This window comes from Microcaecilia unicolor, chromosome 9 (assembly GCF_901765095.1).
Source record: "Microcaecilia unicolor chromosome 9, aMicUni1.1, whole genome shotgun sequence".
NCBI lineage: Eukaryota > Metazoa > Chordata > Amphibia > Gymnophiona > Siphonopidae > Microcaecilia > Microcaecilia unicolor.
In genome coordinates, this window is record NC_044039.1 from 126,975,244 (window position 1) to 126,991,756 (window position 16,513).

Genomic DNA, 16,513 nt, shown 5'->3' on the forward strand with positions numbered 1-16,513 from the left:
TCCATAACAGTAGAGTAATTAATTAAACAATATATAAATAAACAAATTTAATAGATTTAGAGGGGCATTTTCAATATGATGTCTAAATCCAATTTTGGGCATTTTGTGTAAAACGTCCAAATCCAGTTGTGAACATGGCCATTTTCATACCAGAACAATATCCATATTTTTGCTTTGGAAATGGCCATTTGCTAGATGTTTTTGTGCTCAGTGCATCTATCTCTTTGGACCATTTTGGGGAAAATAAACTGAGGGGAAAATGCACAAAAACAAGCCATTAGGATGTGTGTGTGTGTGGGGGGGGGGGGGGGGGGGCAGCATTCTTAGTAGACTGGTCACACTAGCAGAGCAGTGGGGCACCATAGGGGGCACTGCAGTGGACTTCATAGGATAGGTCCAAGGTACACATCTCACCATTACCCCCTTATATTGTATGGGGAGCCCTCCAAAACCCATCAAAAATCTACTGTACACCACTATAATAGCCCTTATGACTGCAAGTGTCACCTATATTTATTTATTTATTATTACATTTGTACCCCGCACTTTCCCACTCAAAGCAGGTTCAATGTGGCTTACATAATAATATGGAATACAGAATATTGAAAGAGAAAATATAGGTTAAACATATTAGAAGAGATAGATAGGTAGAGATGGGAAGAGTGAAGGAAGTAGGAAAGGTATGAGCAAGGGGCAGATGAACATTGGAGGAGGGGTAGAGGAGGTGGGAGGGGGAAAGGGACACGGGAAAAGCATAGGGAAGTTTGGTGGGAGATGTAGTCTGAGTCATTGTCATTGTCTTCTGGATATGTATTGGGTAATGCCAAAAGTGCTGTGTTTTGCAGCTCTGATGAACACCGATATTTAAGGACGGAGTTCATCAGAGCTATGAGGCAGAGTATTTTTGGTCTATGCTCGACAAAGTTGGGATATACATATTTGACCCATGATGCAGGCATTGAGTGCCGAAACATGGCCCATGTGTTGGAATGTAATTGTATTTTACATGCATTGCCTGTCACCTATTATTTCTCTGTGATTACTCTGTGACCTCTGATGTGAATTACTTAGAGAGGTCACACTGCTATGTAACTTCCTGTGGGGGTTAGATGCAGCACATGCAGCACATGGAGCACATGGAGCTCATGATCTCTCCTAACCTGAGAGGATCTATGGTGGTGTGAGCATCCATTACCATCTAAGCACATGGAAGGAGCTGATAATACAAATGTATAGTAATATGTATATATAAGCCTGTCTGATTATAATCTAACTACAAACTGTGAGTAAACAGATGTTTTGTTACTTCAACTTTAAAGTGACTCAGCAGTGAATTATTCAGGGGTGAATGAGAGAGAGATGAAGAAAGAAATTAACATTTCTAAAGCTGAAGCTGTGTGTACTAAAATCTGCTAATTATTTACTACAAATAATCCAACAAAAGGGTTATGGGCCCAGGGGCCAGGAATTGAAAAAGAAGAGAAATATTACCAGGCAGAAAAAAAGGCCACATTTTTCTCTTAAGTTTTAAAGGAAAGATTCAGTCTGTCTCTCTCTCCCCCCACACAGCAGACAGAAGGCTAAGAAAATGGCTGAGGGAAGAAATTCACCATTGTTCTATTCTCTCAAGGTGCCTAGATTAACTGAGTTTAATTATCAGCAGTGGGAATTAAGATTCATATGTTTCCTTCGAGCAAAAAGATTAGATATATGCTTAGACCAAGACAGAACAGCTGAAAATATGGCTGAATGGGACAATGCAAACTATTATGTGAAGTGCATGCTTTTGGAAGCTCTCTCAGAGAAACAAGCCATATTAGTGGAGGGAAAAGATACACCAAAGGACATTTTATATAAACTGAGAACTATGTTTGCAACTACATATGCAAAGCAGCAACCAATTTGGTTGGCAGAGTTGAATGAAACCAAATTAAGGGATAAAAGTAAATGTAATGATCACATTATGTATCTTATGTCTTCATTTCAAAAGCTAGAACTTTCTGGAATTCCCATGTGTGATGCATTGAAAAGAGCATTTCTTTTTACCTCACTATCAAAGAAGTTTGATGTTTTTAGGTCTGTAAATGAGGCCATTGAAGGGCAATCTTTTGAACAGAAAACATCAAAACTAAGGCAGGAATGCATAATAAATGATTCTGAGGAGATGTGTTCTCAAAGCAAGTCAGAGAGAAATGAAACAAATTTCTTGGCAAAGAACAGAGGAAGGCGGAGCTATGGGAAAACTCCACCCAAGGGCAAGCTGATTTGCTACTCATGTGGAAAGGAGGGACATGTATCTAAATGGTGTAAGGAAACACAAAACACTCCCTCTAGCTCACCTAAGCCAATGGAACTAAAGAATTTTCAAACCAGGAAATGTATGAAGGACAAAGATAAACACAAGGGTTTTCTAATGGCAGAAAAATCTTTGACTATGGTAAATAATAATTCAAATGAAAGTACTTGGATTTTGGATTCAGGGAGCACATGCCATTTAACCAATTGTAAGGATTTCTTTCAGGAAATGTGTCCAGAGGAAGGTATTCTTAAAACTGCAAACGCAGGGACTGCTAAGATCCAAGCAAAAGGTATTGGATTCTTAAAATGCAAAGTGTCTAATGAAGTTAAAGAAATTCCTGTAAGTGATGTCTTGTATATTCCCCAAGCAGTTTGCAATATGCTTAGTGTATCTACATTAGATAAGAAGGGATTTGTGATTCATTTTGAAAACAGTAAGTGCACAATCTCTAAAAATGATGAAGTGTATGCTGAAGCTTTTATGCATAATGATGTTTATAAACTGAGCATTTCAGGTGAAGCCTCACATATGGCGCAAGTAAGGAAGAATGATGGTAAATGTAGTCTGGAAATTTGGCACCGCCGCCTGGGACATCGTGATTCTAAGGTGATCCAGGATCTTCACAGTGGGCAACTAGCCACCGGCATTCAGATAAGTGCAGATGCTGGCAAAATTGAGAAATGCATAGACTGTGTTACTCAAAAAGGTGTAAGACCCTCATTTCCTGCATACACAGGAAATAGGAGTAATAAAGTGCTGGACTTAATACACAGTGACTTATGTGGACCGTTTAATATCCCATCATTGGGAAATAACAGATTTGTGCTAATATTCTTGGATGATTTCTCTAGATATTGTGTGGCCTATTTGCTGAAAGAGAAAAGTCAAGTCACAGACATGCTGAAGAAATACGTAGCCATGGTGAGCAATAAATTTGAAAGAAAACCAAAGGTTCTTCAGACCGACAATGGTGGTGAGTTCATTTCACAAAGCATGCGCACATTTCTAGAACAAGAAGGCATTCAACATATCACAACAGTAGCTTATACACCAGAGCAAAATTCTGTTGCAGAGAGAAAATTTAGGTCACTTGTGGAAATGACCAGATGTATGCTGTCAGATAGCAATCTCCCTAAAAGACTATGGGGGGAAGCCATTCTCACAGCAGTGTACCTACAAAACAGAATGCCAACTAAAGGCGCTGAGCGCACACCACATGAGACATGGCATGGTAGGAAGCCAAACCTGTCACACATAAGAACATTTGGAAGTACAGCATATGCTCATGTACCAAAGCAAAGAAGGCATAAGCTGGATTCCACAACAGAAAGGGGCATTTTAGTTGGCTATGCTCCAGGACACAAAGGATATAGAATTTTGAATCTGAAAACTGGCATTGTTGGCATAAGACATGTTACATGTTTTGATGAAAACAAAAGGGTTGATAAAGGCTGGATTATCCCAGATGAGCCTTATCATCCAGAATATGAAACTAGAACCATAATAGACATGCCAGTGTATATAAATGCCATACCAAGGCAGATGTCTGAAAGCAACTCACCTGTATCTAACGAGGAACAGGCAGAGGAAACAGACACAGAAAGGATCATTGAAGAAGACAGTACAGTTGGAGAAGGGGAATCAATTGGAGAAGAACTCTCAGATTTAGAGGATGCGGAAAGGTCAGACCAACCTGTTGTCAGACGCTCATCCAGGGAAAACAAAGGTGTTCCACCCCCAAGACTGTCTTACTTAACAAAGTCAGCAGAAGCTCAAGAGCCCTTAACATGGGATGAGATTGAGAAAATGCCAGCAGAAGAAGCTGCTGAATGGCATAAAGCTGCACAAGAAGAAATTGATGCATTGGATAAAAATAATACTTGGATTCTTACAAAATTACCTCCTGGCAAGAAAGCTATAGGATGCAAATGGGTATTCAAGTTAAAAAGGAATGCACAAGGAAAAGTGGAAAGGTATAAAGCCAGATTAGTGGCAAAGGGATATCTTCAAAAATATGGAGAAGATTTTGATGAAGTGTTTGCACCTGTAGTGAAACACACGACAATAAGAACACTTCTGAGCATTGCAGTCTCAAAAGGCATGCAAGTCAACCACATTGATGTGAAAACAGCGTTTCTTCATGGAGAAATAACTGAAGACTTGTACATGGAACAACCAACAGGTTTCATAAATACAAAACAAAGACAGCTAGTGTGTAAATTAAACAAAGGTCTTTATGGATTAAAGCAAAGTGAAAAATGTTGGAATGAAAAATTGCATGAAATATTGACAAATTTAGGATTTAAGCAAGGTGAAGCAGATAAATGTTTGTACACTAGGTGCACAAATGGACAATATGCATACATTTTGGCTTTTGTTGATGATCTGCTCATTGCAAGCAAAAGTGAGCAAGAGTACAAGGACATTGTAAAATGTTTAAACCACAATGTTGAGATAAAAGAACTTGGTAATGTGTCATACTATCTTGGTATAGAAATTGAGAAACAAAATGATGGTTCTTATCTTCTAAGCCAGAAGCAGAAAATAAATGAGCTTATTGAAAGTTTAGGTATGCAAGATGCCCAAGTTGTAAGCACTCCCATGATCACTGATTTTCTGAAGGATGAAACAGTAAGAGAACCTTTACCAGATAACATCCAATATAGATCAGCCATAGGTAAGCTTTTATATCTAGCTACCACATACAGGGCTGATATAGCAAATGCAGTAGGAATTTTGAGCAGAAGGGTCAGCTCACCTACCAAATCAGATTGGACTGCAGTTAAAAGGATGGTAAGGTATTTAAAGGGTACCATTGATTGTAAATTAAAGGTTTCAGCCAATAGTAATCCAAAACTAATATGTTACTGTGATTCAGATTGGGCAGGGGATCATTCTAATTATAAATCCACAAGTGGATATGTGTTTATGTATGGAAATGTACAAATTTCATGGGCCAGTCATAAACAAAGTATTGTGAGTTTGTCTTCTACAGAAGCTGAATACGTGGCTGTATCGGAAGCGTGCAGAGAACTGATGTGGATTGAAAAACTTTTGCTGGATTTTGGAATAGCTGAAAAGAGACCAATCCAGATAATGGAAGATAATCAGAGCTGCATCCGACTGTCACAGAATGACAAGGTTCAGTCACGCACCAAGCACATCGCAACGAAATACCACAACGTGCGAGAGTTGGCAAAAGAAGGGGTCATCAGTCTACACTATTGTCACACCAGTGAGATGACAGCTGACATCATGACCAAACCGTTACCCAGAGAACATTTTGTGAATCTGCGTATAAAGCTTGGACTTTGTATGAATAAATAATTGCATGACAGTTATGCATGAGAAGGGGTTTGTTGGAATGTAATTGTATTTTACATGCATTGCCTGTCACCTATTATTTCTCTGTGATTACTCTGTGACCTCTGATGTGAATTACTTAGAGAGGTCACACTGCTATGTAACTTCCTGTGGGGGTTAGATGCAGCACATGCAGCACATGGAGCACATGGAGCTCATGATCTCTCCTAACCTGAGAGGATCTATGGTGGTGTGAGCATCCATTACCATCTAAGCACATGGAAGGAGCTGATAATACAAATGTATAGTAATATGTATATATAAGCCTGTCTGATTATAATCTAACTACAAACTGTGAGTAAACAGATGTTTTGTTACTTCAACTTTAAAGTGACTCAGCAGTGAATTATTCAGGGGTGAATGAGAGAGAGATGAAGAAAGAAATTAACATTTCTAAAGCTGAAGCTGTGTGTACTAAAATCTGCTAATTATTTACTACAAATAATCCAACACCATGTTGGGTCAATGAATAAAAGACTAATGTTTTTCTCAACCTTGAAGGCTCTTGGTACTGTTCATATTTATAAATGGTCTAGATATATCTAGATACAGTAGGTATTTGGTGGGTTTTGGAGGACTCAAACTTTCCACCACATGGATACCTGTTAAAGTAGGATATGTGACTGGGTCTCTTTCTCTACAGTGCACTGCACCTACCACTAGGCTTATTTGGGGACCTGCCTGCTGCTCTAAAAGGTTCAAAGAAGCGCGGCCAAAATGATAAAGGGGACGGAATTCCTCCCGTATGATGAACAGCTAAAGAACTTACGTCTCTTCAGCTTGGAAAAGAGATGGCTCGGGAGGGGGGGGGGGGGGTTGATTGAGGTCTATAAAATCCTGAGTGGTGTAGAATGGGTAAAAGTGAATCCATTTTTCACCCTTTCAAAAAGTACAAAGACCAGGGGACACTCGATGAAATTACATGGAAATACGTTTAAAACAAATGGGTGGAAATATTGTTTTCACTCATAGAATATTTAAGCTCTGAAACTCGTTGCCAGAGGATATGGTAACAGTGTTTAGTGAATCTGGATTTTAAAAAGATTTGGACAAGTTCCTGGAGGAAAGTCCATAGACAGTTATTGAGATGGACATGGGGGAAGCCACTGCTTTCCCCAGGATTGGTAGCATGGAATGTTCCTACTAATTGGGTTTCTGACAGGTACTTGTGACCTGGATGACCCAGTATGGCTATTCTTATGTTCTTATGACTGGCTATAACATCTGAAACTGTCATAGAGGTTGGTATGCCCTGTTTCTTTCAAATCTTTGGGGGGTGGGAGGGGGTTTGTGACCATTGGGAAAGTAAGGGGGGCATGTCTTAGGACACCTTGTTGTGACTTAGTCATGATTGAAACAGATTTAGATCAAAACATTTAGCCCCAGACATGCTTGTTTCGTTCCATTATGGCAAACATCCAAGTTTTAGGAACGCTGCAATCCCACCCCCAACATGCTCCCTTGTGGTTTAGATGCAGTACATACAAACTGAATAGAAAACCATCTTTAAAAATGGGTTTTGAAAATAGTGATTTGGATGTTTTGTTAAAAAAAATTTCATCTGCTACTTTCCCCCTAATTCTATAAAAGTCACTAAAAATTGCACGTACAAATTTTGGAGCATGCCCAATTTGTGTACACAATTTAATTGAACAACAAGCTTATTAGCCCAATAATTGGCTTTTCAAAGAGCAATTATTGGAACTGATTAGATTTAATTGAAATGTATACACCTAAGTTTTATAAGCAAGTCAAAAATGGGATGTGGAAATGGGAGGATCACTAATGGGTCATAGATGCATCAGGGTTGTTCCTTTAAGTTATGCACCTAGTTAGACAATAATGTCACCCACGCCTAAATTTTTGTGTGGGTATCTGCACCATGTTTTAGTTGGTGCAAATGGCTGCACCTAAATTTAGGAGAATCCGCCGGAACGGAGAACTTGAACGTCCCACGAGAAACCACAAAGATATGAAGAGAAAGAGTGGGAGGTTGACCATGGATACTTGGTATCCGTGGTCTACCTCCCACTCTCTCTCTTCATATCTTTGCGCCTAAATTTAGGCATGATTTTCGGGTGTAAGTGTTATTCTACCAACTGTGCCTAACTTTGAGCGTGTTTTGTTGAATAACGCTTTTTTGGCACCATTTATAGAATTTACCCCTTTGTGCAGCTCTTTGGATGTTTTTCTTTTTGGAATCGAGCCCCTTAACACACAAATCGGACAATGCTTGATATATCTAAATCACCAAATGGTGAAGAAAACATAGCTATCTATCTAAATTTTCTTTTTCCTTGTGTGTATTCTTTTATATATTTTTGTTTGATTTTATATTACTGACAGGTGATATTTGCAGTAAAGTTAAAGGTTTAGGGGACATTGGCAATATTCCATTCCTTTGGTGCAAAACTATTAAGGATTTTTATGGTAAAAACAGGAATTTCTTTTAGGTTAATCTTTCAATTGAATTTACATTTGTGGGTTTTTTTTACTTCTGTGTATTAGTTTGGTGTTTATTTATCTTTGGCCTGATATTCAGCTGGCGACACTAAGTATTTTGCTCACCGCCACCGGCGTTATGCCCAGAAATTCAATGTCAGGCCATGTCTGGGCTTCGGCATTGAATTTCTGTGTTCATGGAGTTGGCTAAAGCATAGCTGGTTAAGTGCGATATTTAGCACTTAACTGGCTATGGGGTACTGCATAAAGACGAGACTCACTTTTATGGGGTTCTGTTTATGCGGTTAACCTGACCAGTTAAGTGCTGAGTATCGACTTCACTCCCAGAATGCTCCAAAATAGTTGGTTTTGACACAGGTGCTAATCATTTTCAGCATTGCTAACCAGTTAAGTGCCATTGAAAATGACCGGTTAGCCTTAAACAGGTGATTTAACTGACAGAAGCCATTTCTGGCAGGTGAAATCACTTTGAATGTCAACCTGCATATTTCAATTTTATTCTTATCTGGGTTTTTTCTTGATTTTTAAAATTTTCTATATATGCATTCTATTTGATATTCAAAGCTATTTAGCCAACCAGAAATGGCAGCTGACCGCTTAATAGCATTTCAGTGTCTAACTGCTAATATTCAATAGGAGATAATTGGTTATCTCTGCTGAATTTTGCTGATTAATGCTGAAAAATAACCAGTTATATCATGCGATAACTGGCAGTATTCAGCGCTGACCGGCTAAGTTTAGTAGCCAAATCTCACCACCTACATAATAGTCCTACCTTTGGCTGCTATAAACATAACCAGCCAGAATTAAATATTGACATAGCCAGTTAAGTTTGAGCCTGCCAAAAAAATAAAATGGATATTCAATACCAGTCACTGGAAACAGCCTGGCATTGAATACCTGGGGTCAGAACTGCTCACGACACTTAGGCGGGCAGCCTCCCACGGGCTGAATATCAGCCTCATTGAGACCAAAGTGGGCTTTTGGTTTGTCCCTTTTTCAGCATGTTCCTTGTTTCAAGTAAGATCTCTGAGACAAGTATTGACTAAAACACGTTGGGCACTTGATCCTTAAGAACATAAGAATTGCCATATTGGGACAGACCAAAGGTCCATCAAGCCCAGCATCCTATTTCCAACAGTGGCCAATCCAGGTTACAAGTACCTGGCAAAATCCCAAAACAATACATTTTGTGCTGCTTATTCTAGAAATAAGCACTGCATTTTCTCAAAGTCCATCTTAACAATGGCTTATGGACTTTTCTTTAAGGAGATTATCCAAACCTTTTTTTAAACACCGCTAAGCTAACTGCTTTTACCACATTCTCTGGCAATGAATTCCAGTAGTTTAATTACACATTGAGTGAAGAAATATTTTCTCTGATTTGTTTTACTATTTTGTAGTTTCATTGTGTGCTCCCTAGTCCATGTTGGACTTTTTTGAATGAATAATATGATGCTGGTTTTTAAACGTTTGTGTATGTTCTAATTAAATTTGATTGTTTAAAAGGAAAAAAAAGTGAATGACATCTGGTTAATGTATGTTTAATTTGTTGTTACTTAGTTTGTATTTATTTTCTTACATGTTATATATAGATAGATAGATAGATAGATAGATAGATGATCTATGTGTGTATTATTTATTATAACACCAATTTATCTGCTTTGTTATTTTCCTGCTATTTTATGCACTGTTTTTGGTTTTGGTTTTTTTTGCCTCTTTTGTATGTGTCACAATAAACTACTACACTGACATTTGAGAGCACAGATATGAGTTTAGCGAACACCTGGGACTCATGAGTTCTTTATCTCTTTGTTCTATTGATTCTCTTTGTAATCTTTGGAAACCACTCTCTGTGCTTTTGGGGCTGCAAAACTATAAATTTATAGCGATAGTGAAAAATAATAATAAGGATATTGCTAGTAACACAATTATACAATAATAACACTTGCACTCTGAGGATGTTAGTATATGATATCATTTTGCATGCTTCTATAGCTATTGACAAGCAGTTTTCTTTTAGCACTATAACACCATAAGCAAACTCCCTTCCTAGACATGTAATATTATTGTCTAAACATGTAGGAACACAGTTCCTGTGTTGCTTGGTATTGTGCAGTATTACTCTCCCCTTCTCAAACCATTTTACTGGCTGTCAAAACCACACGAAAACCATAAATCCTGAAGCAAATCTTTCTTCTGCTCCTGTATTTTTCTTATGTGGTTTTTGAATTCCACTGTTAGATGTGACACGACAGATCATTTGTCAGCCCAGTATCAAACACGTCATCTTTCCTTTAATTCTCTTTTTCACTTTTTCCTAAGAAAACAGCTAACTCTTGTCAAAAAAGTAAGCTGCAAAAACAGACCTTCAATCAACTGTGTTCATATTGACTAAATATTTGTGTAGGGATTGTTCATTTTGTTTTTCAGCATACCAGTGTCTGGTTGTCTATAAGGGGCCAATATTTAAAAAAAATGATCACACCTAGAAACATATAGATTGATAATGAGCCTGCGGAGGCCAGCAATTAAAGAGGTACTGACCACTGCGGATAGTAAATGACCCAGATATTCAATGATATGCCTAATCCAGGCAACAGAATCAAAGATCCGGGTCTTTGGCAACTGCTGGAAGTCATCTGAGTATGAGCTGATATTCAAATCAATATCCAGATAACAAACTAAAGTTAGGATCACAGGGCTTCCACTAGAGGCTTCAGAAGTCATTTTAGGGAGGCAGCTGCATTGAGCATGAGCGTGTAGACCACTAGGAATCAAAAAGCTTGCCATGAAAAAGGGAGGGAGGGGGATCCTGTCGGGGGGGGGGGGGGTCTTCATGTGCTGGTGGGAGGGAGGGGGATGGCAACACTTCAGGTCGGGACCCGGAAGTTAATCAGGCACCAGGCAATATTCAGACCAATTAACTTACCACATAGTCAGGACACCCTTTTTTTCTTTCCTAAGCTTATGGGGTTAGTTAGCTAGTTAGCAGACTGAAAATTGCCGTTAACCGGTTAAGTATCCGCTCTGCCCCACCTCCATCTCCAGACCATCCACAAACTAGCTGAGAGGAGGCTGTTGCCTTTTCCCAGTTGCTGCTTTATTTTTCAAGGACTACTGGTTGTGATCTTGGATATACAATTATTAGCTGTATTGTTCAACCTCTGATGCAGCCATGATGTGGGCATTGAGCTGGCATTATCTTTCCTCTCCCAAAGTATCTGTAGCCCACTGCTGGATGCTCACAGGAAAGGGGTATGATACGTCTTATAAAACCACCTACCTCCAATCCCCTGAGCCTCTCCTGCCTGGTTATATCATTTGAATATATCAACTTCTTAGCCAAAACAAATTAATTTGCCTGCTGTGGAAGGCTTCCCTGTTTGTTTTTCTCTATGAGTGTCTCATCCATCTGTACATATTACAGGAAATACAATCAGAACTGAAAACTGAATAGCCTCTTTGATTGAACATTGGCTACAACACAAACATGAATGGGAGGAGATTCAATGGACAATTATTGATCATATACTAATTTATATTACTAGTAATCTCTATCGGAGTTTAATTTATAAATAACACTGATGGATTTACCATTTAAATACAACTCGTCCAATGGGTTTGAATCAAGCTGTTGAGTGGATGTCCTCATTATGATTGGTGGTTTCATTTTTGAATACTAGTGATGTAAGCCTAATCATGAGACGAATAATACTGCCACAAGTTTTCTTTTCAGCTTGCAATTTGAGTGGAATGGGTGTTAAATATAGAGATTCCTTTTCTTCCTGATGCAAACTGTTGAAATGTGATCATGTTAAAGGAAGGACTTCACTTAAATAAGAATTTAATGGAGATTGATAATATTTTGAAAAAGGAAGAAACAGAGTTAAAGGAAAGATTCAATGTTTGAATCATCAATATGTTATGAAACTATGCACATGTTTGTACTTCAAATGGACTGATGATGATATGATTCCGGAAAGTTTCAATGCCTAGACATTATGAACCTTGGCACATTGAAGTCCATTCACTACTTATGTTATTAGGCTTATCTGTTTAGTATTTTCTGTGTGGGTTGATATTTATTGAGCTAAATACAAGAGTGGAACATGTTGTTTTCATATTACAGGATGTGTACAGGTGCGTGCAATCTCATATATTTACAGAAGCAATCACCCACATCCATATCAAACAGGAAGAGCTGTGTTGCAAGGAAGGATATAATGTTGGTGGAGTACCTAAGTCTTGCTGTCAGAAGAGAGGTACATTGAGTAGTAGAATGAAGAAAAAAGTGTTAGCAGTGTCTCCAACTGCCACCAACAGAAGGAAAGAGCTGCAAGAATGGACAAAATCATAGGGAATGAGGTCAGAGTGGGAAAGAGGAAAATAGAGAGTGGCAGAGAAGGGACAAAAGGAAAGAGGAAGGGAGGGATGAATGGAAGGAGGGGGTGAGAGAATGAAAATGAGGGGGAGATGAAGGAAGGAAATGGGGTCATGGGAAAGGGAAATGGAAAGAAGAGCAGTACCTCTAGCCTACATTTTTCAACTTGTTTAACTTCTTGTGTATTCTCTTAAATACGTCAGCTTTTATTTTTTTTTTTTTTTTGGGGGGGGGGGGCAGTTTGTAGAATACCAAAAAAATAAAGAGCATGGGGAGTGGGATCTAATGATAGCAATGGGTTCCCCTCCACCAAAAGAAATTCAAGAGCGGCTGACAGGTCCAAAGTACCAAAAAAGAAAGGACGCAGACACGGTTCCCTCTGCTGTCGAACTGGGTATACACCCAAAAGCTGTCCAAACTTTGAGCCCAGTTAAGCTGCATTTTGATATTCATGGAAGTGCAAATTTTAGCTCCTACATATTAACATTATAGGGAACTATCTTAATGCACAAGTCCTTCAACATAGCATGCTATTTTCAATGCATGCAGGAAAGTCTTAATATTTGTGTTAAACTTTATTGTTGCATTAACTCCAACATGCTATGACCAGTATTGCACTGTTTTCACATAAAGAATGGGAGATAGGATGTTAAAATCCCTTTCCACCCGGAAGTTCTGGTAGTACCTCCTGGAATATAATATCTTGGTAAATGATAAGCGTACAAAAATATAAACCAACCATTTAAGAACTTTTCTGTTATAAAATTTCTAATGCTGAGCTCATGCAAGCCGTTGTTTTCTCATCATTTTAAGCCCGCTTCTAGTTCTTGCATTGATGGATGGTTGTGTTCCTTTTGCTTAGCTCAGCCATTAGTATGGCCCCAAGAATGGGGAAGTAATGAATCATCTATATTATGAGTCTGGAAAGGACTACAAGGAGAATTTAAAAGTTATTACCTCCAGTAACTGGAGAATACTTGGAGCTGGGCTTTTCAACCCAGTCCTCGGGGCACACTCAGCCAGTCCGGGTTTTCAGGACACCCACATTAAATTCAATGGGGATATCCTGAAAACCCGGACTGGCTGAGTGTGCACCAAGGACTGGGTTGAAAACCTATGACTTAGACATATGACTTGGAGCCTCATTTAGTAATCACAGTAAGTACATAGAAGCTAATTCTATATGGAGCTGCCTAAAATTAAATCATATGGGTTTGATTCTGTAAATGGAGCCCAAAGATAGGTGCAGAAATGATGTTCTGTAAAGGGTGCCCTGTGTGGAATGATCTTTGCAGATTACTAGCTTAATGCGCATTTCACACCAAACTGTGGAGCCCATTTATTAAGCTGCGGTAAAAGGGGCCCTGTGCTAGCAGTGGCAGCAGTTTTTGCCGCGCTTTGAGGCCCTTTTCACCGCTGCGAGTAAAAAGGCCAGTAAAACAAATGACCATGCAGTAAGATTACACTTACTGCCTGACCATGAGGGGGAGAGAACTTACCTCCATCCACTGAAGTGGCGGTAAGGGCTCCTGTGCTAGCCTGGTGTTAACCGATCAGCTTGCGGTGCTGCCCGATTACCGCTGGGTAACCCCCTACGGTAATATTTTTCAAATATTTCTGCTAGTGTAAGTGCCAATCCCAGACCTGCTCTGCTTGTTGTCTACCCTTGGGAATGTCTATGCATAAAGGGGTAAATTCTATAAGTGGTACTTAAAAATCAATGCAGAAATATTTATGTGTGGAACGCTATTTTATAAAGGGTACATGTCCTTTTTAGAATAGCGCTTAGGGCATAAACTGCTCCTAACTCCACTGGCAATTTTGCCCGCTAAAACCTGGTGTAAACGCCAGTGCCTAAATAAAGCACAGTTCAGCTGAATTCTGTATTTACGTGCATAAAAGTTTGGAATGCCTATGAATGCTTCAGGCCATGCCCCCTAAAAGTTATGTGCAATAGGATTTATGTGCAAATTGTTACAGAATATGATGTGCATGTAAATCTGAGGCAGTGGACAAAGAAATGATATTAAAAGTCTGGTGTTTAAAAAGTTCAATTTTTTACCTTGCAACTAAAGTGAAGGAATGCCAGATGGTTCAGATTATTTTCAATGTCTAGCTTGGCCGAGCAAAAGGTTAGAAAGGTCAGTGAGAAATGAAACTCTGTCCCTTGTGATTGATGGATTGCTAAATGCTGGCACAGCTGTAAACTATTATGAATGAACAAAGGAATGAGCCAGACATGCTGTAGTTTAAAAGTAGTTTAAAGCTGAAATAATTTCAGAAGTTCTTGATATGTAGATTTTGTTATAAGGAGATAGCTTAGATATAGATATAGAGACCATTATAAGTATGTAGAATATGTCTTATAAGGATGCTTACTTTAGAATATGCTGTATTCTGTGTAAATTAATAATTCTGTGTGGAATGTCTGTTCAACTCTCTGTCTGACGTTCTGAGTAGGGCTGCAGTGAAAAGATCAACATATGGTTTGACTTAGCCATAGTTCTGGCTGGTTTGATGTATGGAGCTGATAGGTGAAAAGAGGTCAGGACTAGTCAGCTCTCTTCTCCTTGATTAATTATAGGTAAAATGTAGGAATGGATCTTGAAAGAAATAACAAACTATAGCTGTATGCTATTAAGTAAGACTGGCCCTTGACCCCTTTAATGAATGCCAGAGTTTAGTTAGCAGTTAGTACTAGGAATATGAGAATAATAAATGTAAGAATATCCATTATCCTCTAAGTGAACCCAGGTTAAGCTATAGATGAGAAATCAATCATAATAAGAACATGTAAGAGATGGGAGCCACAATGTCTGGTTTGAGAGGCCCCAGGTCACAGGTCAGTTTAGGATGTCTGGAACCTATGTAACTGATATTTGTATAGAGCTGATTGGTTGAGGCAAGGTAATCAATCTATTCCTTAACCAATTGGAGAGTAAGGGGGCTAGGCTAGGCTAGATAGAACTGTATTTAAGTGGGAGAAGAAGCAGTTTACGTCAGAAGGAGCTCAGAAGAAAGAGAAGGACAGAAGGAATAGACAGAAGAAGGAGAAGACAGCATAAGAAGAGAAGCAGCTGAGACAGAAGCCACAAAGACACAGAGAGCTGAGAAAGAGAAGAAGAGACTTAATGCTGATGTTCTACTTTGTTTGCTGGCAAATAAAGAAGATTTCTCTCTCATTCTGGTGTGCTGTCTGACTCCTGAAGTATCATAAATTCATGCATCAATTCCTGCAACAATTCTTGGTGGCAGCGGTGGGATCCTGAATCCTGCATTAATCCCAGCACCCAACTGACTGGAGAACATTCGCCGGGTATGTATTCTGTATTCTGTATTGTAATCCTAGCTAGGAAACTGTAAACCAGCCCCTCAAAAATTGGGGGAAGGAGAGTCTGATCAACTCTCAGCGAAGGCCCTAGTACCTTCTAGTCTAGTGGAGATTAGAAGCGAAAACGCTTAAGCTTATCTGTATCTGAGAAATCTGAAATTGTTGGGTGGGATTTTCTGTACTGAATGAATGTGTGATGCGTGAATGCTAAATGAGTGCGGACTTCTTATAGCTGCGTTTCCAATTAACGCGAGTTCAATTGGCCAGCAACGGAAGGAAGCGATTGTTGTCTGTCTACCTTGTGTCTCGGATCTGTGGACCCCTTACCACAAATCCAAAAACTCCTTCCCTCTTTGTGTGTTGTAACTGTAAGCATAATGGGAGGAAAATCGTCTAGACAAATTGATACTCCCCTAGACTGTATGCTTAAGAATTTCAAAAAAGGATTTTTAATTAATGACTATGGACAGACTTTAAGCTCAAGTACTCTAAGAACCTTGTGTGAAGTTGAGTGGCCATCTATGGGAGTGGGGTGGCCCCCTAGTGGCAGCTTAGATATTGAAGTAATCCGGAAGGTCTACAGCATAGTTGTAGGAGAACCAGAATATTCTGAACAACTCCCTTATATAGATTCCTGGGACAGTCTTGTGACTGACCCTCCCTCTTGGTTGAA